This window comes from Physeter macrocephalus, chromosome 18 (genome assembly GCF_002837175.3).
Source record: "Physeter macrocephalus isolate SW-GA chromosome 18, ASM283717v5, whole genome shotgun sequence".
Taxonomy (NCBI): domain Eukaryota; kingdom Metazoa; phylum Chordata; class Mammalia; order Artiodactyla; family Physeteridae; genus Physeter; species Physeter macrocephalus.
In genome coordinates this window covers 33,871,685-33,895,141 of record NC_041231.1, presented here as the reverse complement: position 1 = coordinate 33,895,141, position 23,457 = coordinate 33,871,685, and the positions used below count along the sequence as shown (strand labels likewise).

General features: G+C 38.4%; 1 protein-coding gene, 1 long non-coding RNA gene and 1 other non-coding gene across 26 annotated transcripts in view; all 3 read right to left on the bottom strand.

Moving 5' to 3' along the window:
• The window catches only part of FHIT (fragile histidine triad diadenosine triphosphatase), a 1,537,641-nt gene that overhangs the window by 508,660 nt on the left and 1,005,524 nt on the right, over positions 1-23,457 (bottom strand). The gene's annotated exons all lie outside the window — the stretch shown is intronic.
• LOC129391544 (uncharacterized) overlaps positions 1-23,457 on the bottom strand; it is a 352,982-nt gene that overhangs the window by 18,556 nt on the left and 310,969 nt on the right. The gene's annotated exons all lie outside the window — the stretch shown is intronic.
• LOC112064990 (U6 spliceosomal RNA) lies at positions 9,249-9,351 on the bottom strand. The gene has a single exon (XR_002891778.1). It is a non-coding gene; the product is annotated as a U6 spliceosomal RNA (small nuclear RNA).

Genomic DNA, 23,457 nt, shown 5'->3' with positions numbered 1-23,457 from the left:
TGTGATGGATAGATTCCATTTTATCCAAATACCCAGCTCTGAGAATATAAAATCAGCCTAAAGAGGGAGGAGTGCAAAAGCTTCGCCTGCTAAACAAATACTAGTTCAAGTAATTGCTGTATCGAAGCCGTAGAATTTAGAACAATTTCTTTTAAACCACAGTTTTGTGACACCTGTAATATGGTACAGAATATAAAATGCCATAATCCTGAGAGGATAAATGATGACATGCTTCCTAAGTTGCTACCCAGGTGGTGATAACAAATCCAAACTCCTAACTCAAACACAGAATTTCTGCTTCATGGTCTAATTTGATGTTTTGTTTTGTTTGTTTCCCCAACTAGATTTAAGAACAAAAACGTGTGTTAGATGAAAATGGATGAGTTGAAGAAAAATAAATCACCTTCCTTCAGTTCACCGCCCCTATCCAATCAATCACCACTTCCACCCTATACAACTTCCTAAATATGTATCGTCTCTTGCATATTCTGCTACAATAGTTTTTGTAACTGTTTTCCTATAGCCATTCTTCCCAACACTAAAACCTATTCTCTATAAACAGCTAGAGTGATATTTTTTTAAAGTGCAAATTGGGTCATGTCATCCTCACTATTCCCTTCCTAAATCCCATTGATGGCTCCTCTTCCTCATAGGGTTAAACCCACATTAGTCCACAGGGACCCCAAAAACCCCTGCATGACACTGGACCCAGCTTTTCTCTCCAGCCTCACCTTGAGCCTCTAGCCCTCTCATTCAACATATCCAACAGTGGCCTGTCTTCCATCATCCAAATACATCAAAATCCTCCCATGTTTAAGGTCTTCCTATGCTCTGTTCTCTTTGCCTGGCTCCCTCCTGCTCCTGTTCAGATCTTGATTTATGTGTCACTTCCTAAGAAAATTACTCTTCAGTCCATTGAAATATGTTAGGTATCCTTTTATACCTCTCATGGGATCATGTAATCTTTCTTTGGGGCAGATTTTACAACTGTAGTTAATTAACATATTAAATCAAACATTAAAGAGATTTGCAAAACTATAAAACAATGCCATTCTCATATTTTTTTTCAAAAATAGAGGTTTTTTAAAGTTATATTAATGTATAATGGATTTATTACTGTTATTTTAAATGAATTAATAGCTTAAACATTTCTTGGTTTTAATTTCTATTACAGTAAATATCAATGGATAAAACCATATAAACAAAAGCCCTTTGGGTCTGTGATAATTTTTAAAAGTATAAAGGGTCCTGAGACCAAAATGCTTAAGAACCACTGCACAGGAAATTATTTTATGGTTTAAGAAAGAACGAGATAGTGTATTATAAGTAATATTAAATCTTTTAGAAAGTTATTTTAAATTTTACTTAAATACACTTTATGTGAGAAAGAATGTTTTCATGTAATATTGCTAACTTGGAAAAAATGTTATAGTCTTATATACTGTTAAGTAAATTATAACAGGATTGGTTAGGCTGGGTCATTAGTAATGTGTTCATTACAACAGAGTTCAGAGGAAAATTCAACTTCCCATGATAAGCAGAGTTTACAGCTTTAAGTGAACAATTTTCTCCTTTAAAAGCATTTTAACAAATGTCACCTTTAATAACAAACACATAACCTCAAACTTTTGAGGCAAAATGCTTGAAAATCACAATTAAGACAAACCTTTTGATTTATTTTGATCTATTTAAGAACAGAAAAGTTCTTAACAGAAGAAACAATTTTTCGATGACAAGATACAAAGTATGTGTTCAATAGTAATGGCAATAATCATTACCACAAAAACAACACTCTCACATATAGCACTGTTCTAAGAGCTTCACAATTTTTACTTACTAAATCTTCCCTACAACTTTAGATACTATTATTATCAGCCCTAGTACATGGACCTTGCCCCAGGTCCCACAGTTAAGTGAGAACAAGAATTGGGATTTGAATCTTAACGTTATGCTAATGAGAATGTGTATAGTAAACTAATCTCCTTTCTTGCCCTGCTTATAAACAAACGTAAGGGCTAACACCATCAAGGCTTTATTGCTTTATTTTCTCCAAATACTCATTCCAACAGCTTCTTCAAAGACTTTCCTGAAGCATCACTGTAGCTAGCAATCTCTGATTTTACTATAATTTTAACCAACGCCGAAAGAAATGACTTGGAGCTTAGTTTCTTTACCTACGGTCTATCTACCCACTTATCTGTGCCCCACCCCCCGCCCCGCCCACGCACAAACTATTTAATTTTCCCGTTACATCTGGTTTTCTCTTTTTAGGTTTTCATGGCTGCTGAAGATTTTTCTGGCAACGATGGGTTTCTGCCCATTTTGATCCTTTTGGCAGACATTTAATCATCAAATACTAATGTTTCTCAGCCTTCTGACTATAAGAAAGCTAATACGTTGAAATCTTTTCTTCCTTAATGGTCCTATTTTTCATTCAATATCTATTTCATCAGTTTGTGTAGCAGACACCGTAAATAACCAGAGTTTGGAGTCCCCAGTAATTGAAAGAAAATTCTATCCAAGGTTAATGTATTTATGTTAAACAGAAGGCAGTCTGTAGTCCTGAAATGAACTATTTCTCCTGACATCTCCCTGATTAAAACAGTAAACTCTGTATAGAGTAAGGAACCTTGAAAGTAGTCAGAATTTTAGGGGAAACACGTCTTAAAATATATAACCAGATAGAGGGCTTCCAGAACACGTGACAGAATATTTTCATTTTCTCTGTTGAAATGTCAGTGTAAGTGATACCCCCATGTCCCTTAGTGAATCTCCAAAAACCAACTATGCTTTCTCCTTGGAGGTTATTTTTTCCCCAATCACTCCATTTCTTTTCTTTTTTTTTTTTCATTTTTATTTTATATTGGAGTATATAGTTGATTAACAGTGACGTGTTAGTTACAGGTATACAGCAACGTGATTCATTTATACCCATACAAATATCCATTCTTTTTCAAATTCTTTTCCCATTTAGGTTAATACAGAATATTGAGCTGAGCCTGTCCTCACCCAGAGGCTAATGAAACAGAGATTTCAGGGTCCCTTGCTTTAAGGTCCCCTCCAAGACCCTGTATCTAATTGTATGGTTTTAATTTTGTATGCTTTATGCTAAGGAGGGCTCTAAAAATTGCATAATGTCCAGATCCTACCAAACCTCAATCTGCCTTATCTAAGTTCTAAATATTGCAGTGAACTTACTGTTACTGAATTTATCTACTCATACTTTAGTTTCCCTGTACCTGCACCTAGGGAAAATCCTTTGGTGTGACTCACAGACATCAGGTCCCTTGGCTACAAAAGCTTATTTCAACAAGAAAGTGGCAAAGAATTACAAGTCAGGATAGGTGGTATAAACATGAATTTTAGACCTAAATGTCTAGCAATAGGTGATTAGATTAAAAATAAGGTAAATCTGTATCAGAGACAACGTGGATGCTTCTCGCCCTAATTGGGCCCGCATAATTTTAAAACATAAGTTAAAAATTGGGGGATTTCACATAAAATGCAAATGTCAAGCTTCTTTCAAAAAACTAGAGGTCTGACAAAACTGGGCAAAAATATGCTTTGGCCTGAACATGTTTCCTACCCACTACTCTTCACTAATTTACACTGCCTGGCTCTCCCCTTGTAAGCATTTGTATATGCCACCCTCAAATTACATGCATAATGTCCAAGAGATATCATTAAAAAAATTAATTGGGCTTCCCTGGTGGCGCAGTGGTTGCGCGTCCGCCTGCCGATGCAGGGGAACCGGGTTCGCGCCCTGGTCTGGGGGGATCCCACATGCCGCGGAGCGGCTGGGCCCGGGCCCGTGAGCCATGGCCGCTGAGCCTGCGCGTCCGGAGCCTGTGCTCCGCAACGGGAGAGGCCACAGCAGAGGGAGGCCCACATACCACAAAAAAAAAAAAAAAAAAAAAAAAAAAAAAAAAATTAATTGACAATATAGCATTCATAGTATACTTCCACTTTCATTTAAAATGACATATAAAATAAATTTTAAGACAAATGCAAACAATACATAATAGTTTATTATGGTATGCAATTTTTTTTTAACTTTCAGGGGGAAAAGAAAAAAAAAATTTGGATCCGTTAGATTTTTTTTAATAATAAAAAAACCATTTCCCACCACATTTAAGTACAACTTCAGTAGCAAATGCTATGTTGATGGTTTGGCCAAAAGGAGGACAAGGCAAAAGTATTTGCTCAAATCCAGGGACTGGGGCACCAAAAATTTATTTTCCAGGCCAGACCACAGACGGAGGAAGCACGGATTAAGCACTTAGAGCTGGCACTTTCTTCACAGCAGTATGAGAAAAGAAAAACCACAATAGATGCCATCCCTTCTGGATCCCAAATAACACCCAATTTACCAAAACCACTACAGCAACTTGTGTGGACTGTTTTAATATATATTCACAGCAGGTGTCATTACGGCTCCTGGCTGCTATTAAAAGAGTGGGCTAGCAACATGAATTAACAGTAAGACATGTGGTATATTACGGCTCCATAATACCTAAAGAATTTAGCCAATGTCCTCATTACTCTTATTGTACTCTCACAGCTCCTGAGAATCATGAAACTGTGAATTCAACTGGTCCCAAATGCTAAATGGAAAACAAAGTATCTTGTAAAAGGATCTTTGAGTAACCCCTCCGTCTAGCTTCCTTTCTCATCCATTAACTTAGTACATGTTATAATCAACAGATTGTTCTGTTTTCTGAAGCTTTTTTGCTTTGTTTACGGCAAACAGAACTCTTCAGAGTAGATAGTCCAAGATTCTGGGTGGGAGAAAAACAAGTGCACCAGGAGAACAGCGGTTCAGTATAAAAAGAAAACCAGAACACTGCCCCCCATTATCACCGGCCTGGGTCGCCTAACAGGCATACATGTTCCCACCTGGCTCCCCTACAGTCCACTCTCCTTCCAACAGCCACAGTCATCTATGAGAGTATCAGGTAAGATCATATCACTCCTCAGCTTAAAATTCTCCACGGGCTTCGATGCGTACTTAGAATAAAATGCAAACTTCTGCACACTGCCTACAAGGCTCCTTCATGATCTGGCCACGTACTTACTTCTGCAACTTCTTTTTGTACCGTTCTTATTACTAAAACATGGCCAATCGCTGTCATTCCAAACTCTTGATATTTGATGCTCGCTCAGCCTGGAATACCCTTACCATAGATTTTTTTTTTTTTTAGTCACCTCTTCAAAGATTCTCCTACCTAGAGTAGGGCATCCATTTTCCCATTCCCAATCATACTGCCCTAGTTAAGGTTTTTCATTGCACTTGGTATGTGAAATTACTTTCTTTTCTATGAGTTTTCTTATTATCTCTACACAAACACATGCACACACAGTCACACACACACAGAAATTTACACTCCATCAGGACAGAGGCCTTGTCTATCTTGCCTATTACTATTTTCCCAGCACCCAGTAGGCAGTAAGTGCTCAAAAAACAAAATCGGGCATGAAAAAAATGAACCTGCTAGTTTAGCAGTTATACTCAGAGGATAATCAAGGGAGCGAAACTGAGATTACATGTGACTCAGCTGGTTGAAGTTTCATCTAACATGAGAAACAATATCTTCTTTCTGTGAAAACAGCCCTGGTCCCTCTTACTAGGGTGGGCAAAACACAAGCCCTAGAAAAGAAAATTTATTCCTCCACAGTCCCTTGCATGTTCCCCAAACTTCAATCATTCACCTTCCCTCCTGTACAGTTTGTGCCATTTTTCAGTACCACGTGTACCAATTATTTACTCAACTTTTTTTCCACACAACATTTTTTACTCAAGCCTCAATACTAATCAACAAAATTTGTAAAATAATGGATTTTCTGGGGACTATATATATATATATATATATTTCCAAATCACATTGCAATTAACCTTTGGCTATTAAAACACACATTCACGTTTATATATTTTTTTTCATCTAAAAGGATCTCTTCCCACACTCGAGGAAACAGTTCATTACAAATGAAGGGAGACACTCTTCCCGGGGTTCAAGCTCCCCTTAGACGGGCATTACACAGCAGAGTTCCATGGGGAGAGCTGATGTTTACTAAGCACTAGCTCTATGGCAGGCCCTGTGCAAGCTCTTTATTAAAATACCCGATTTGAGGAGGTACTCATATTATTTGTTTTGCAGGGGAGGACTAGGTATGAAGACCTTAAATGTTTGCTCAAGGTCACTGCTATGGATGGAATGTCTGCATCCCCCCAAATCCATATGTTGAAGCCTTAATCCCCAATAGGATGGTATTTGGAGGTGGGGCCATGAGGAGGTAATCAGAGTTAGATTAGGTCATGCAGCTGGTGCCCTCATGATGGGATTCATGCTCTCATCGCAAGAAGAGAAGACAGGAGCACTCACTCTCTGCCATGTGAGGACACGGCAAGAAGGTGGCTGTCTGCGAACCAGGAAGAGAGGCCTCACCAGAAGGCGACCATGCAGGTACCCTGATCTTAGGATGCCCAGCCTCCAGAATTGTGAGAAATAAATGTCTGTCACTTAAGCCACCCAGTCCATAGTATTTTATTATAGCCGCCCAAGCTAAGAGAGTCACACAGCTAGGAAACAGCAGAAGTAGGACTCAAATTCAAGTGTGTCACGCACCAGAGTCTGTTCTCTTAACCCTGTATTATATGGCATCTATGCAGTGCATAATCAATCTGTGCTTTGTTTCATAATAAAAACACTTCTTTCCTGAGGTACTAACAGGAGAGTTTTTATTTACTAATATAAAAGCTGCACACACACAGTTGACTTCCCTTCACGACTCCTAAGCAACAAGCTTGTTGAGAGTCTACGAGCTCAGCCCTCTTTTCACTATTCAATGAATTTAAGTGTTGCTAATCTAATCACTGTCTTTCATACTATTAGACTTTTATTTTCATAATTACAGGCTGCCAGGGGCTTCTTCCAGAGCCCCCTGCTAAGTCTCCATCCCAGATACAGGTGTAAATTGCTTTCTTAGCGCCACTGGGAATTCTCTGAGAAATGACTGAAACTTTGGATCTCACTACCTAGGAGCGAACCTCTGGTTTCTCTCCCCTTCAGCAGCCCTCAGTGGAAGTCAGAGCACCCCCAGCTGACCAGGCCTGCCCCTGAGTGTCCTCACTCTCAAAGTCCAGTGAGCTCACAGTTCTGTACCTGTGTTTTGTCACCTTTTTTCCTGATGTTTGCATGGCTGTCAAAACAACATGTTAAGCTTGGTAGCTTTTTTGGTTTTTTTTTTTTGTTGTTTTGTTTGTTTTTGTTTTTGTTGATCTTCCCGGACCGGGGCACGAACCCGTGTCCCCTGCATCGGCAGGCAGACTCTCAACCACTGCGCCACCAGGGAAGCCCAAGCTTGGTAGCTTTTAAATCAACTTGTAGAAGTATGTCCTCGTGTCCTATGTAAAGTTTTAACTATACCAAATAGAAAATTAACAATAACAGCTCATCTTTACAGAGTTCCTATTAAGCACCATGCTAAGAAATTTAACACATTTATTCCTCCAAAAAAGAAAAAATCCATGTGAAGTAGCTATTTACTTTTTTCTCATTTTATCCCTGTCTTATAGAAAAGTGAGGTCTATACAGGTTGTTTAACTTGCCCAAAATCAAGTTGAAAGGAGAATCCAAGCTTCCTATTCTGAAGATCCACTACATATACTATGTACTGTCAGTATATACACACTGGTCAAGGTAAAACTGTCCTGAGCTGATCCTTACACAAAACTATGACAAACAATAGGAGTAGACCAATTTTTCTGTAAATGCAGAGGTTAATTAACCTAAGTATTGAAGAAAATTTGTTTTTTAATAAAGAGTGTGCTTCCTTTTCCTTCAAGACCTATAATCTGCTCTTGTAGGTGTCTTCACTGATCTTTCAAGGATCTTCTGAAGGTTCTCTTCATGAAGTCTCTCCTTGTATTTATGTTCCTACTAGATTATAATCAGGGTAACCATGAAGTTCCAGTTTACCCATGTTCTGGCAAACTTCCTCTTTTGGAAGGCAAATTGTATGGCTTCCCTAACCATACTCTCCATGAGGGCAGGCTGGGCCTTCTCTTTATATCTGTCACCAGGATTTTCAGATTTCAAATCAATACAGGAGTACTGCTTGTTAAATCGTCCTCTTCCACAACTAGGTATAATTTCTTCATTACTGGATCTTTCACTGCACTTTGCTTCTGTCCCCCTTCCAAGAATGATCATATACTGACTTTTTAATAATTCACAGACCACACTCTGTTCCGCTATGGTAGCCCTAGGTCCCTACTCATCTTTTATCCCCTGGGCACCTGGTAAGATGCTTTATCCAGGGATGTGGTTAACTACATACTGACAAACTAAACTGGATATTCTTACAAGCTCCCACCTTAGTTCACTGTTTCACGCAAACACTTACTGAGGACTTACACCAGATCCTAGGAAAACAAGAGAGACAGGTACGCGCCTCCTCTGAAGTGATCTACAATCTAAAGGAGCAACTGCCAATGGAACGGAAAATGAGAGAGCTGATAACTAATGCAAAGAATGTTGGCGGAAATCAGACAGAATGTCTGTCTTTGCCTAAGGAGTGGGAGAAAGTTCAAAATGAAGGCTAAAAGACCAGGAGGTATGGTCCAGATAGAAATGTCCTGAGGACTGAGGGTGCGGGGAGGGAGTTGGAGAGGCCCTCCCAGGCAGAGAGGAAAGAAAGGGCAGACACAAGAAAGCATGCAGCCTGGTGCTTGTTATGTCACACGGCACTCGAAGGTTGGAGTTTAATATCCCAAGGGAGATAAGTAGAAGTAGTAGACAGGCTTACCTCCCAAAAGGCTTTTCTGTTAAATACTATAGAAATAATTAATAAGCCTTTAATGCAAAATGTGTCCTTTTTTTTTTGAACATCAGAGAAGTAGTAGACAGGCTTACCTCCCAAAAGGCTTTTCTGTTAAATACTATAGAAATAATTAATAAGCCTTTAATGCAAAATGTGTCCTTTTTTTTTCAACATCAAAATTCAGTATTAGCTTTTAATTAATTTTTTTAATTGGAGTAGAGTTGCTTTACACTGCTGTGTCAGTTTCCACTGCATAGCAAAGTGAATCAGCCATATGTATAAATATATCCCCCCTTTTTTGGATTTCCTTCCCAATTCGGTCATCAGAGAGCACCGAATAGAGTTCCCTGTGCTATAGAGTAGTTTCTCATTAGTTATCTGTTTTATACATAGTAGTATATATATGTCAATCCCAACCTCCCAATTCAAAAACTATGGAATGACTCACGAATTTGTCACCCTTGTGCAGGGGCCATGCGAATCCTCCCTGTATCATTCCAATTTTAGTATATGTGCTGCTGAAGTGAGCACAACATTTGTCCTCTTTTAAGACAGTGATTGGGGGATCGACAAAACTGAGCTGTAACTTGAAACAATGGTAGGACGGGGGAGGGGACAGATGACCTATAAACAGCATATTCTGGGCTAAGACGAACTAAAACCTTCTTCTTCTTTGTATTTCCATTAACAGGACTGGTAGAGGACAAAGCCCTGCTTAGGAATTCAGTCATGTTAAAGGAAAAATGGTCATTTCAACATTCCTGTGAGTCTACCTTGCTGAAGGGACCCAGGGTGGCTGGATCCTCTGTTTGTAAAACATAATACTGGGCTTCCCCGGTGGCGCGGTGCTTAACAATCCGCCTGCAAGTGCAGGGGACACGTGTTCGAGCCCTGGTCTGGGAAGATCCCACATGCCTCGGAGCAACCAAGCCCGTGTGCCAAAACTACTGAGTCTGCGCTCTACAGTCCGCAAGCCACAACTACTGAAGCCCACACACCCAGAGCCCACGCTCCGCAACAAGAGAAGCCACTGCAGTAAGAAGCCCGCGCACTGCAACGAAGAATAGCCCTGGCTTACCGCAACTAGGGAAAGCCCGTGCACAGCAGCAAAGACCCAATGCAGCCATAAATAAATAAATGAATGAATGAATAAATTTGTAAAAAAAAAAAAAAAAAGAAAAAACATAATATTGGATCATGGGATGAGGCCCGCCAACAGAGAGGAGATGTGATGACTGTAGGAAGACACAGGTTGGAGCAGATGTTAACAACTGGCATCAGGGGAATTCGACCTGGCACATCATCTGGGAGAGATGCCCTGTGTCGAAGAATGACCAGTGGAATTTTACAAGAGAGCTGTCCTCTGTTCAATTAAAAATTATTGCCTGTGTTTTACTGCTATGTTCTGTGATCCCCCTCCTCTAGCCTAAAGCTTTAGTGTGTCTGCTATGCTCCGTGGCTGCAGGTAAGAAGTACTTTGAGAAAATGAGAAACGGACAGTGTCCAGGCTGGAAGGAAGCAAGTAGGGAAAGCAACAGTTAGTTGTCACCAGAGTCTAGATATAGAGGAGGGAGGAACAGTCAGGAAGGGGACTCAGAGGAGTATGTGAGTGTCTCTAGAATGAGAAGTAATAATCACGCTGCAGTCCTTTTTCCTTGACAAGTGCTGGTTTCCGAGCAAGCTTCCCTCTGTGGACACTCACGTCTCACCTCCTGTCTAAAACTGTTCTGGCCCTCCATGTGAAAGTGAGCCTCTCTCTTCTCTGGCAAAAACATCTACCTATCTAATGCGGTAATTGAATCAGATTTCATTTAAAGAAAAATCAAAAGTCCTTTCCACACAGCCACAAAACAAAGCACTTAACCTCAATAAACTAATAGTTAGGGACTCACCTAATGGTCCAGTGGTTAAGACCTCAAGCTCCCAATGCAGGGGGCCCGGGTTCGATCTCTGGTCGGGGAACTAGATCCTGCATGCATGCCGCAACTATCAATAAAAGATCCCGCGTGCTGCAACTAAAGATCCTGCGTGTGGTGACTAAGACCCAGCACAGCCAAATAAATAAATAAATAAATAAATATTAAGGATAAATAAATAAATAAATAAACTAGCAGTTAGGAGGATGAGAAAATGTACAAGAGCTCAGAGATACGTAGCAAATCAAAATTCTTCCCATTCGGGTGAAGGAAGTAAGCCAAAATAAGCTTTCTTCTCGGACTGAACCATATAACACAACACATATTAAAGAGATGGGTTGGAGCAATGAGCTGCAACCATCCGTGATTCAGTGGAATCCCCAAACCCTCCCCACCAGTTTCACAGAACTTCAATGGCACCAGAAAATGACATTTACTGAGATTCTTAATAAAAATGAACATATTTGGCTGTTTCATATGTTATTGTATTTTTTGGCATATGTTTCAGAGCTCAAATACTTTAACTCTGTTTGTGAGTGAGACAGGGTTCCCCAGAGGCCCACTCTCCTACTCCTGGAAATAATATTTTCATTACCCAACTCGGGGTAAGTAAGGGAATGAGAGTTTCCTGACTCTTGCCAGGGAGATAGCTTAATTCAAGTGTGTTATGTTTTCATTATCTGTATTTTCTCTTGAAATGTGAGGCCTGTCTGCAAGTCTTGTGGCATATGTTTTTTACCTGCCTCTGTTCAGTGATTTCCTGGAAGAAGGAAGAATATGGTTAACTAAACAACTCTTGGGGTCTTGCTTTAATATATACAGCATTTATCCCCAATTAGGTTAACTACAGATCACAGTTCAAAAATATTCTTATAAGACCCTTGAATAAAACAAGTATTACATAGCAACTAGTTCTGGTCTCTATGCTTAAGTTATCTCATCTTCACATGAAGGGAGTTGACACCCAACATGGTTTCCAGCTCCAAGAGTCCATGGAATGGCTGGGGAGGAGGGGAGGGAGAGGGAAGGACTGGGAGTCTGGGGTTAGTACATGCAAACTATTACATTTAGAATGGATAAACAACAAGGTCTTAGTGTACAGCACAGGGAACTACACTCAATATCCTGTGATAAACCATAATGGAAAAGAATGTCTCTGTGTATAACTGAGTCACTTTGCTGTACAGCAGAGACTGGCACAACACTGTAAATCAACTATACTTCAATTAAAAAAAAATTTTTTTAATTAAAAAAAAGTCTATGGAATAGTGAACCGACCCTTGTATTCTGCTGTTCTTGCTTTCTTTAGTTAGTCCTCTCTAATTATTGCCTCCTCTTCCTGACATTTTTTAAACAAAATGGAAAATGTTTTATAAATCAATTACTAAGTAAGTTTTACAAACTATGAAGAGTGTGGAGATGGTTACGAGAGAGAGCTGTCAGATGTTTTTTTTAGGGGTTTTTTTTGCTGTTTTTATCATTTAATTTGTTTCTAATATTATAAATTCATCCTTCACACCTCTTGGCTTACAGTAAACCACAAAGAGATGACCATATCACTCCAGACTGTGCTTCACAGTGGCAATAACAACGATAATAATATAAACTCTTCATTTTCAAACTCCTACTATGTGGCAGACCTTTATTTGCTTACTGCTTACTGACTTCTTACTCTGTCCCAGAATCTTGGGAACACAACCCTCAAGACAGCCATAGCCTGTGATGCGAGAGAAAGGACAGTGCCCAGGAGATTAAGGAAATGAAGGAATTGGTGAAATGGTAAAAGCACTCAAGTAGGTGTTTTCGCTGTATGTTTAAGAACCTTGAGACCTCCTTATGTCTTTACAAGGGGACTTTTCCACCAGAAGACCAGTAACGAGGCTGAGAAAAACAGTACGTAGATGAACTCTTGAGAAATTCTTTGAAAAGAATTAAGCACAATCAGCCACTAACCTGGGTCCGAACACCATATTTTACTTAGATTTCAAACCTCATTGTCCAACACTTCAGCCACTAGCCAGATGTGGCTATTTAAATTTAAATTAATTAAGATAAAATAATATTAATATTGTGCTTCCTTAGTTCACGAGGCACATTTCCAGTGTGTATAGCCACATGTTGACTAGTGGCTGCCACACTGGACAGCACAGATAATAGAACAGGTCCATCATTGCAGAAAGCCTTATTGGACACTGCTGACTTAAAGTATAAAACGACATCATCAACAGTCAAATATTAAGGGGAAATATAACATTTTATTTAATATACTAAAAATATGTATTGGTATCCAAGCCAATATCCAGAAATGCAAATGTTCACCTTTATCATTGTAAAATGATATTATAATTCCTCATTTATACTTCTTAGACAATAGTGTCAGATCATATTACTCTGGTGCAGACACAGGATTTTTTTTTTTAATTGCTTTCCTAGACTCTGTCTGATCATAAAAAAAGAAAACACAGGTAGCATAAGACAAACAGATAATGAGCATGCAAGCTCATTGCATTTGTGTTTTGAAAGAGACAACTTACTGGTCTTGCAAAGAAAAGTTCAGCTCATAAAAGGAAACTCAATTGCTCTGGTCCCTGAGTTAATAGTCTTGTGAGAAGAATGCCTTTTTGTCCAAAAGGATTCTCAAAATGTTTTGATAACCATTCTAATTTCATTAGATACAGCCACAGAAACTCCCCAGAAATAATTTTATGAGATAGGGTCAAATATGCTAATGAAGGTCCTCTCCCATCTTTCCTCTGAGCTACTGCCATATTTGTAATTTGGAAGGATTTTTCTACTTACTATCCTACTGTGCAATGATAAAACACACACACATCCACACATACACACCCTACATGGCACATACAACAAGGTTATCTATCCATAATATTGGTATCTATCATCTAATTGCATTTAAATTTTTTTAAGTAAAATCAGTATACATATACAAGTTCGATGAATTTTTACAGTGTGAACACTTCCATATAACCAACGCTCAGAATAAGAAATGGGATATTATCAGCACCCCAGAGCCCACCTCATGGAGCCTTCCAGAGACCACCTCCTCAAGGGTAACCAACAACCAGACTTCCAACACCACTGGTGAATTCTGACCATTTTCACGTCTTATATGCATGGGACTCTTTTGTGTATAGCTTCTGTCAGGCAACAACATGCTATCTAGTTTTGGCGATCCTCTTTGCCACCGTAAGGTGATGACCATTTGGCTTTCCCACCCCACCATATAGAAGAGTTAATCCTTAATGAGGAGGTACCATGTATCAAGTACTATGCTAAGCTACAACTCATTTAACTCCCCAAACAAGAAGTATTATCCCTTTTAAATAGATGAGGACACTATGGCTAGGCAATGACCCCTACTTATTCAATTAGACACTAATCCAGGTGCTGCTGTGAAGGGATTTTTCAGATGTAATTCAAATTTCTAATCATTCAAATTTAAATTAGGGAGATAATCCTGGGTGGGCCTGATTTTAGTTAAAAAGAAGGTCTCAAAAGCAAGGTGAGGCTTCAAAGAGAAAGGGGAAGGAAAAAGAGGAGGAGGGGATACATTTTTTCTGGAACACGTAACAATGAGCAATGATCATACATTAATTTATACATGTTAATAACAGATGGTAAACCAATTCAGAGGCCAGTGTCTGCAGAGAATTTTTGAGTGGAAACTAATGGTAAAAATGGCGGGGATCGTAGTTATTAAGGTTTCTAGTTTTTTTCCCCAAGCCAGCTCTGATCTCCTATATTCTTGCATGCTGTCCCTAAGTACACTCTCAATTTTCAAATCCTTGGTCTCGATTTCAGGTTCAGAAAGTAACGTCACTGTATTTGTGGTAGGCTCGTGGAAGGCAGTGTTACTGGACAGCCACGTGTCTCAGACTTCTTATTATCTTTCAAAGCAATCTCAGTGAAAGGCTTTCTTTGAGTGGACCTGGATAGATTTCAAGTAAACCCATACGTTTTTTAAGAACAGAAACTATTTCTTCCGTTATCACATTCCCCTTAACATACATCCTAGAGCAGGATTAAAGGTAAGTACCTACAAATGTGGATGCATAATACCATTTATCTTCCCTTTTTCTTTTTAAGGCTGATATAAAAATTGTTCTCCATTTTCAGAGGTGAAATTAAGGTCAAAATGAAATTCTTAATTTCCCCTTCCACAGCTGTTCTCCTCAACTCTTCTCCATCTCGATTGTTATTCTCCCCCAGTCACTCGATGTCTTAAGCCAAAATTATAGTAAAGATCGACAAGTGGGTTCTGCCTCCAAAACTGGTCGGTTCTCTCTATCTCCATCATCACACTCTTGTTTGGGCCACACTGATGCCAAACCCAAACAAAGAGTCCCTAGGTGATCTCCCAGCTTCCACTAAGCTCTGATATATACAACAGGGTAGGAACTCTTTTTTTTTAAATTGTAAATTAGGTAATAACACTCCCCTGCTAAAAATCCCAACTGAGACTAGATATTTGATGATACTAAAGAATTACTGAAAAGTTATAGGTGTGATAATGGTACTGTGGCTATGTTTTGAAAAAGAGTTTCTATGCTTTAGAGAGAGTGAAATATTCACAAAGAAAATGACAGGCCTCTAACTTCAAATTATGTGATGGCGTTGGGGAGAGAGCACAGATAAAACAAAATTGGCCGTGAGTTGCTAATTACTGAAACTGGATAATGGGTACATAGGGAGTCATTATATTTCTCCATTTTTCGTGTATGTTTGAAATTTTTGTGATAAAAAGTTTTAAAATCTCCATTGGCTCCTGAATGCACTTAGAATAAAATTCCAAGAACTTGCCTTGGTCCAAAAGGCCCTTTATGATCTGATTCCTGCTCACCACTCTCAGATCTCCTCCGGTACCCAGCTCTGCCTATTAACTACCCAAGAGCTACAAGGGTTATCCCTGTGCCTTAATCATGCCAAATGTTTGGACACTTCGGGGCCTTGAGGTATGCTCTTCCATCAGTCTGGAGAGCTCCTCCCCAGATGTTCTCATGGGTGGCTCCTTCAGGTGGCCTCACTCTCCGGAGAGCCTTCTCTGACTATGCTATCTAAAGCCATCCTCCCTCCTTGCCCTCCTCCTACCCACCCGTTCCACTGCCCTTTCCCTACTCAGCCTCTTATGTTCTTTCATGCTTTTGCTTTATTTTCTTCATAATCCTTATCAATTTTTGGAAATCATCTTTTTTCTTGAATAACTCATTTTTAAAGTAAGCCATCTGTCATCAGTGTCTCCTCTACCACTAGACTATGTGCTCAGACAAAATTGGAACCTTGTCTGTCTGGTTCACTTTCATGTTCCCTGGGCCTACAATAGTGCCTACCAGAAAAGTAGGAGTCCAATGAAGACCCATTCAATGAAGCCTCTATTAGACCTGACCATGAAGACTGCATACATTTCGCATGAACATCAAAAAGAATAACTAATGTCTTAGAAAGTTAAACTATCCTTACATGTGTCTGTGTATTGTTTTAATGAATACTTAATACCTACGGAATTCCTTTGAATTAAACAGATCAACATAATGAGTAAGTAAATGCTTATACATATTAATATAATTAATGAATAATTAATACTTTCAAGTTTCCTTTGAATTACATATAATATATCCATACGCATATAGTATTATTTTGATACCCCATATCTGATGATTACTGGTTAATATAGAAAGAAATGACAGTTTGTGATTGCTACATTTTCAGCAAAAGATTTTGCTAAATGTATTGTTGCCAGAATTCATACTTTAAAATTCATTTCTAAGATTCTTAGCTGGTGTTAAACCATGTCAGCATAATAAGTTTTTATTTCCTTTCAGATGTTCCTGGCTGCTGAAAGAATTGATTTTTAAGATTTTTCCAATTGACCTGTAAGGCTGTGAAGAAGAGATAGCTCTTCTTAATCTCAAAGATCCAAGCTAAGCTTACACTCCCTGGCCATTGTGCAGGTGTCACCTTCCTTGCTTGCTTCTTTATGTATTGTTGGAGAAACACAAATGTATTAGTTATAGGAAACTGGTAGGTTTTAAACCCTCTTTGAAATCTTGCTTTAATAACGATGGCTCAGCAACATTTGAGGATAACTGTACCCAGTTATCATAGATATAATAAAGTATATTTTTAATTTTAATATACCTACCTTCCCAAGTATAAATTTATTCTGGGGCTTTGAGGGACCCAAGAGCACCAGGAGAAGTGTAAATAACACTGATTTCTGAGATGGTAGACCGAGGGAATGGAAGACAGATTCTAAAACACATACAAACCCACGGACACTATATTTAAAGCAATTTGGCTTTCTAACTGGTAAATCCAAATGAGGCAGGAACAGTAACAAAAGGAAGACATAGCTTCTCAAATCCACCCATTTCCTTAAAAGCAGACCAGTCTAGATCCTAATCATTCAGTAACCTTCAAAGGCCATTCCCCACCTTCCTCTCTCTCAAAGCAATTAAAACATCAGATACTCAGATCTTTAAATAACTGGCAAGACAGTTCTCTGTTAAGGAGTTTGTGAATGTATATCCTTCCCAAATATCTGAGAAACTCCAGAAGAGAACATTGTATAAAGACTGGTACTTAACCTCAAAGTTCACATAGAAAGCAGCACCCTTGACAGTCTACAATGAAGCAATTTAAATGGCAATGGCAGCCCAACCTGAAGACACTTTTATTAAGGGAAGCCTGGAAAACATCACGAACAGGAAGCTGTCACCCTTACTTGGACTAAAGAGAGTATACTATGTTCCTTAAAGAGGTTGGTTCCAGTAGGAAGGTACAATAAGTAGAAGCAAAAAGCAAAACTCAATACAGCAATCCTCCCAGTGCTTTATTTAAAAAAAGAAAAAATCAATCTATCACTAGCACTTGTTTGCTTCAGAGCTCATAGAGTAGTGCTAGACTGGAATTCCTTCTGCTGGAAAACCGAGAGGACATTTTGTCTTGCATTTTGTCTCCAGCAATCCCAGTCTGCATGCGATTCCCCAAACACGCTCTCTACCGGACACAGCTCTCCCCACCGACACAGGCTTGTTGTCTGCCAGAGTACTTCTTGCTTATTTTAAAACCCAAGGTGGAGGCTACTTCATTCAGAAAGCCTTCCTGTCTCATTTTCAGGTCAATGCCACCCTTCTATATGCTTTGATCTTACTGACTCCATGCTTTAATGACTGGTATTTTTCCAAGACATTATAATTCACTTTCTAAATGTTTGTCACTGGATGAGGCCCACGGGGACAAAGATGGTTTCTTACTTGGGTCTGTGTCTCTAGCAGCTTGTTTGGGGCCTGATACAAAGCGGCTTCTCAGGAAACAATGAATGAAAGAGTAAAAGAATGAACAGAAGAGTGAACAAATTAAACAAGCCAGTATCTCTTTAAACTCCTTGTTTGAATCCAATGCCCACCACTACACTTACACTTCACGCCCAGTAGAGGTTACCATCTGCTTACCTCTTCAGTCTTAACCATTGTTAAATATTGAAGTTCATTTCATGATCACTAAAGGTTGGTGAAGGGCCCAGGCACAATGGGTTTACGACTGAGTAATTTAGGGTTGTATAATTTGTTACTGTGTAATTATTGCTGTAAGTAATTTATTGCTTCCTTAAGAAGTGGTTCTTATGTATTTTTTAATCACTAGGTGTCCTTTTTTGTAAATGGAGATGCTCATGTATCCATCAATTAGATGTTACCAATTTTACAAAATGATTGAGTGCTTTACTTACTTTCTTCCCTCAGTTATATATACAAGTAATACATGAAAATATCCTCATTGTAAAAAAATTTAAACAACACAGAAAAATTTGAAAACTCTCCCTTACTGCTCCTACCTTATCTACGTCCCTCCACAGAGGCAACTTTTATTGTCAATTTCAGACCTTTCTCCATGCATTTAGGTATACGCATACACAGACATCTTTTGTGTTGTTTGGGTGAGAGTACTGTACATATGTTGGATCAAGAGGTTTTGCAAAGGTTTTGCAAACTTCTGTGTTTAATTAACAATATGTTTCAAAGACATTCCCATGTCAGAAACATACCTTATACTTTTTACCTACCACCATTCCATACTTTGGGTATACCTAGTTTATTTAATTATTCCCAGGCTGACCAAAATATCAGTTTTTTACTCTTAAAAATCCCTGAACATGTCTCTTTATATAAAGGTGCCAGGAATTGATGAGTTAAACAGTATGCATAAAACAAGCTTACCAGAGTACAAGACTCTTTCTCCTCATCCTTACAAATATATTGAATATCAACAGGTTTTTGTTGTTTTTGTTGTTCAGTCTGATGACACCAACTATGTTCTACATGACCTAACCCAGTGTGGAATCACCTATGCTTGTATTCATTGTAGGTCACTGTGATTGGCACACAGGTTCAACTGAAACATACAAAAGGGCTCCTACTCAACTCTTAGCTCACATCCCAGTAACATAAACATGTATTCAATATCACTTCATGTTTAAACATCAGGAGGGAGATACTGGAATAAGTGTCTTCCTATAAACTATCTCGTTTCACCCTCTTAACATCCAATAAAATAGAAACTTTAATTCCTATTTTATAGATGACCAGAGTGAGGCTGGCTTCCCAAGGTTCCCAAGCTCTATGCCACACCAGGAAGTGCTAAATAGCCCCAGAATTTGGAAATTGCACGAGAGTGCTACTTAGTTCAAACTTTTCCAGGTTTTTATTATTCCCTGATGCCTAAGATCCTGCTCTTACATACCATTATCCACTATTATTTTTAAAAAATACTGGGCTTTGGAAACACCCTTAGAAGAATAGATGCTAAAAGAATACAAATATTTATACAGGAGCAAAAATATAAATTTATTGGACACCTGCCCTTTTTTTAATGAGTTCCTCAGATTTTCCCCCTGAACTAATATCTAAGACATGAAATGGCATAGAATAAAGCCCATGATGACTAAGATAAACTATATGAGAATGGATATTGTCCTTTACATCTTGGCAATACCTAATAATATTAAATATTTAAAATTTTACCCTGGCTAGTAATAGAAAAGAACCCACAGTTATACTGTTAATTTAAGAAACCTGCCCTAATATTAGAAATAAAAATTGGTACTGAGGAAACAAAATAATTTTCACATCACTCAACTAGTTCTATTAAGAAAATTTTAGAAGTCATGTTTTTTAGCACCAACTAAAATGAACAGAAAAATGCTTTGTAAAATGTTGAGAAGCATGAAATGAAAGGTTAAAATATTTCACTATGTATATGTGTATGTTATGCTGGAACCTTGAAGCTATCGCCTACACAGAATGGTACTTTAAAGATTACTTGAATGTGTTTTCTGAAAGTATGAAATGATAGATTCATTTTTAAAACCCTTAATGTAGTAGTACTCTTACTTTGCCTGACAGATGACAAGGCTTAAGAAAGGCAAAGATCAGAGCTGCAGGAACAACAACAACAAAAGAGTTGGTACCAAATTCACTTCCTCTTCATGCCAACGCTTTCTTCTCCTTTATCAAACAACAAAGCAAAAAGAAAAGTATTGAATGTGAAAACCAGAGAGATTCCCCATGACTGAGCCTTGGCAAGTACAAATGCATCAGTAATGGAGCTGATTCCTGTGACCTTTTCAATTATGATAATCCCTCAAAGAAAATTAAAACCATTTACTAAAACATGGTCCAAGGAGTTCCACAGATAATTGAAGAAAACATTTAGGAACATCCCTGGCACTTTTCTAAGTACGTACATACTTAACACACACCTATTCTTACTCTACAGCCCTTCCAGGCATGATTATTTGTGAGCAAAAGGTCAAACTTAATTTGAGAGACATTTTTAAAAAGCCTATATTTCCAGAGTTTTTGACCTTCATTTTCCTCTTACATGTATTCATGTTTTGAAATAGGAAGATTAAAAAGAGGGGGACTACCAAAGGGGAGGGAGGCTGGGGAATGAGTGAAATAGGTGAGGGAAGCTAAGACGTACAAAATTCCAGTTACAACATAAATGAGTCACAGGAATGAAATGTACAGCCTGGGAAATACAGTCAATTACAGTGTAACATCTTTGTATGGTGAGAGATGGTAACTAGACTTATCACAGTGATCATTTTGTAATGCATAGAAATGCCAGGTCACTATGTTGTGTAGCAGGAGCTAACATAGTGCTGTAGGTCAACTATACTTCAAAAGACAAACAAACTCATAGGAAAAGAGATCAGATTGACATTACCAGAGGTGAAGAGCTGGGGGAAGGAGGAATTGCAGGAAGGTGGTCAAAAGGTACAAACTTCCAGTTATAAGATAAATGAGGACTACAGATGTAATGTATAACATGATAAATATAATTAACACTGTTGTATGTTATATATAAAAGATGTTAAAAGAGGAAATCCTAAGAGTTCTTATCACAAGGAAAAAACAGTTTTTTTCTTTTTCTTTTATTTTGTATCTATATGAGATGATGAATGTTCACTAAAGTTACTGTGGTATTTCATGATATATGTCGGTCAAATCATGCTGTACACCTTAAATGCAGTCAGTGTGATATGTCAATTATATCTCAAATAAGAGAAGGAAAAAATATTTAAGACACTGCTATGTAACATCCCAAAGGTAAAAGTGCCCTATATTGATTATTTTGCAGATAAAGTATTTTATGAAGTCTAAAATTTTGCCAATTACCATTAAAAAATACATAGAAAATGGAAGTAGTGCATGTGAACAAGGTGTTTATTTTTTTATCTTTTGTGATATTCTGCTAATTAAACTGAACATTCAAATATAAAATAAAAATGATAATATAAAAAGAGGGTGGGGCTTCCCTGGTGGCGCAGTGGTTGAGAGTCCGCCTGCCGATGCAGGGGACACGGGTTCGTGCCCCAGTCCGGGAGGATCCCACATGCCGCGGAGCGGCTGGGCCCGTGAGCCATGGCCGCTGAGCCTGCGCGTCCGGAGCCTGTGCTCCTGTGCTCCTCAATGGGAGAGGCCACAGCAGTGAGAGGCCCGCGTACCGCAAAAAAAAGAAAAAAAAAAAAAAAAAAAAAGAGGGTGACTATGTACTCTTCTGCTTCATGAGAATTTGATAGTCAATTAAGGAATTAATACATCATTTAAAATGTATCCTTTTGTTTTGGATATGACAAACACGTGAAGAGGCTTTCGAGTCCCCAGAATTTTCAACGACTTTCTAGTGAGCAAAAATTTCCCCGAAGCATAGAAACATGTATATATTTAACTTTAAATAAAGTTTAAATAAAGAAAAATGATACAAGTTTGTCCTTGTTCAGTTTCCACTTAATGAATAAGTAGACTAAATATTTACAGAAATGAAAGATCACCTGATTGTTGGACTTGAATAAATTGACTTCATTTTAGCGCCCAGAAGAGAAGCCATGTCTACAGACAAGATGTCCAAGAAGCTGAAGGCTTGGTTCTTCATTCAGCTCTCCTCCTTATTGGCCTTATGAAAATTAGCTGGGCAGTCAACCAATGGGAGCCTGCATTTCTCATGAATTGAATGGTAATACTGGCATATGCTATCATAAGTACAACAACAGACAGGAAAAGTTTTTGAAAATTATATAATATTATGTAAACAAGCATATGGTGTTATAATTAGTAGTTCTAGCTTACAAAGTTAGATTCTCAGTATCAACAGCATTGATCTACCACAGCAGATCAGAGACAAGTCACCCTGCACTGAAAACCATAAAGTGGATTCTGATCAACAGAAGCCATTCTACTGCTTTCTGAATCTTCTAACAGAAAATTAGAGTCTTCATCGGAGAGAATGAAAAAAAAAAAAAAGGTTCATTGTTCGAAATTTGTATTTCTGTTGCTGATACCTGTTCAGAAGCAGTTCTGTAGCTATTAAGTTACAGTTGGCAATTTAAAAAAAAAAAACTGACTGATAACTAAACCCTTTAAATTCCACCATCGAAACAGAATATCAGTCTAAAGCACACGCTACAAAGGATGCAAAATGGCTAATGAAGACTTCAGTATCAGGATTACGACCCTTCACCAATAGGAATATGTTCTGTTTTTAGAACGATTGCATAATGAGAAAAAAAAACATCATGGGAGCACAAATGAACTACCTCATAAAAGAGTACTTTGCCTTAGTCTGAGAATAATTTTTATCCAATTCAAATACCATAGAACAAAGAACTAGGAGGAAGAGGGATGACAGAAGCAGAGAACTTGGGAGAGAAGCTGGTCCTGAATGAAGCCAGGTGGGAAAGGACAACTCAACCTGTGCTCTTGTGTTGGTGGAAACCAAGTCCAGACCAGCTGGCAGGAAGTAGGAAGATGCTGCCTTTGCAATTCCCTTCAAAACCTGTTAGCAACCCTCAGATTCCAGAGTTACAACTCCCTTAAAATAAACGGTGGGAAATGGAAAAGAAGTAATCTCATTTGGGAAAAAAAAAAAAAAAAGTTTAAAATGGTTAAAACATGCCAGGGTTTTCTCACACAGAAGGAATTAAGGAAACTATTTCAGGACTTGTGGGGACCTCTTATTGCAAAGCAGACTTACTTGCAAGAATCTAGATGTACGTACGTATTCCGTTGTGTGAACTCATCACAGCCAGTACTTTTTAAACACTGAAGCTAGTAAGGCACTTGCAAGACATTTTAGGAAAATGAGTAGGGCGGAAGTCACTTCACCAGAGACGTTCAAGTACACATTTATCTATGCATTTTGTTTC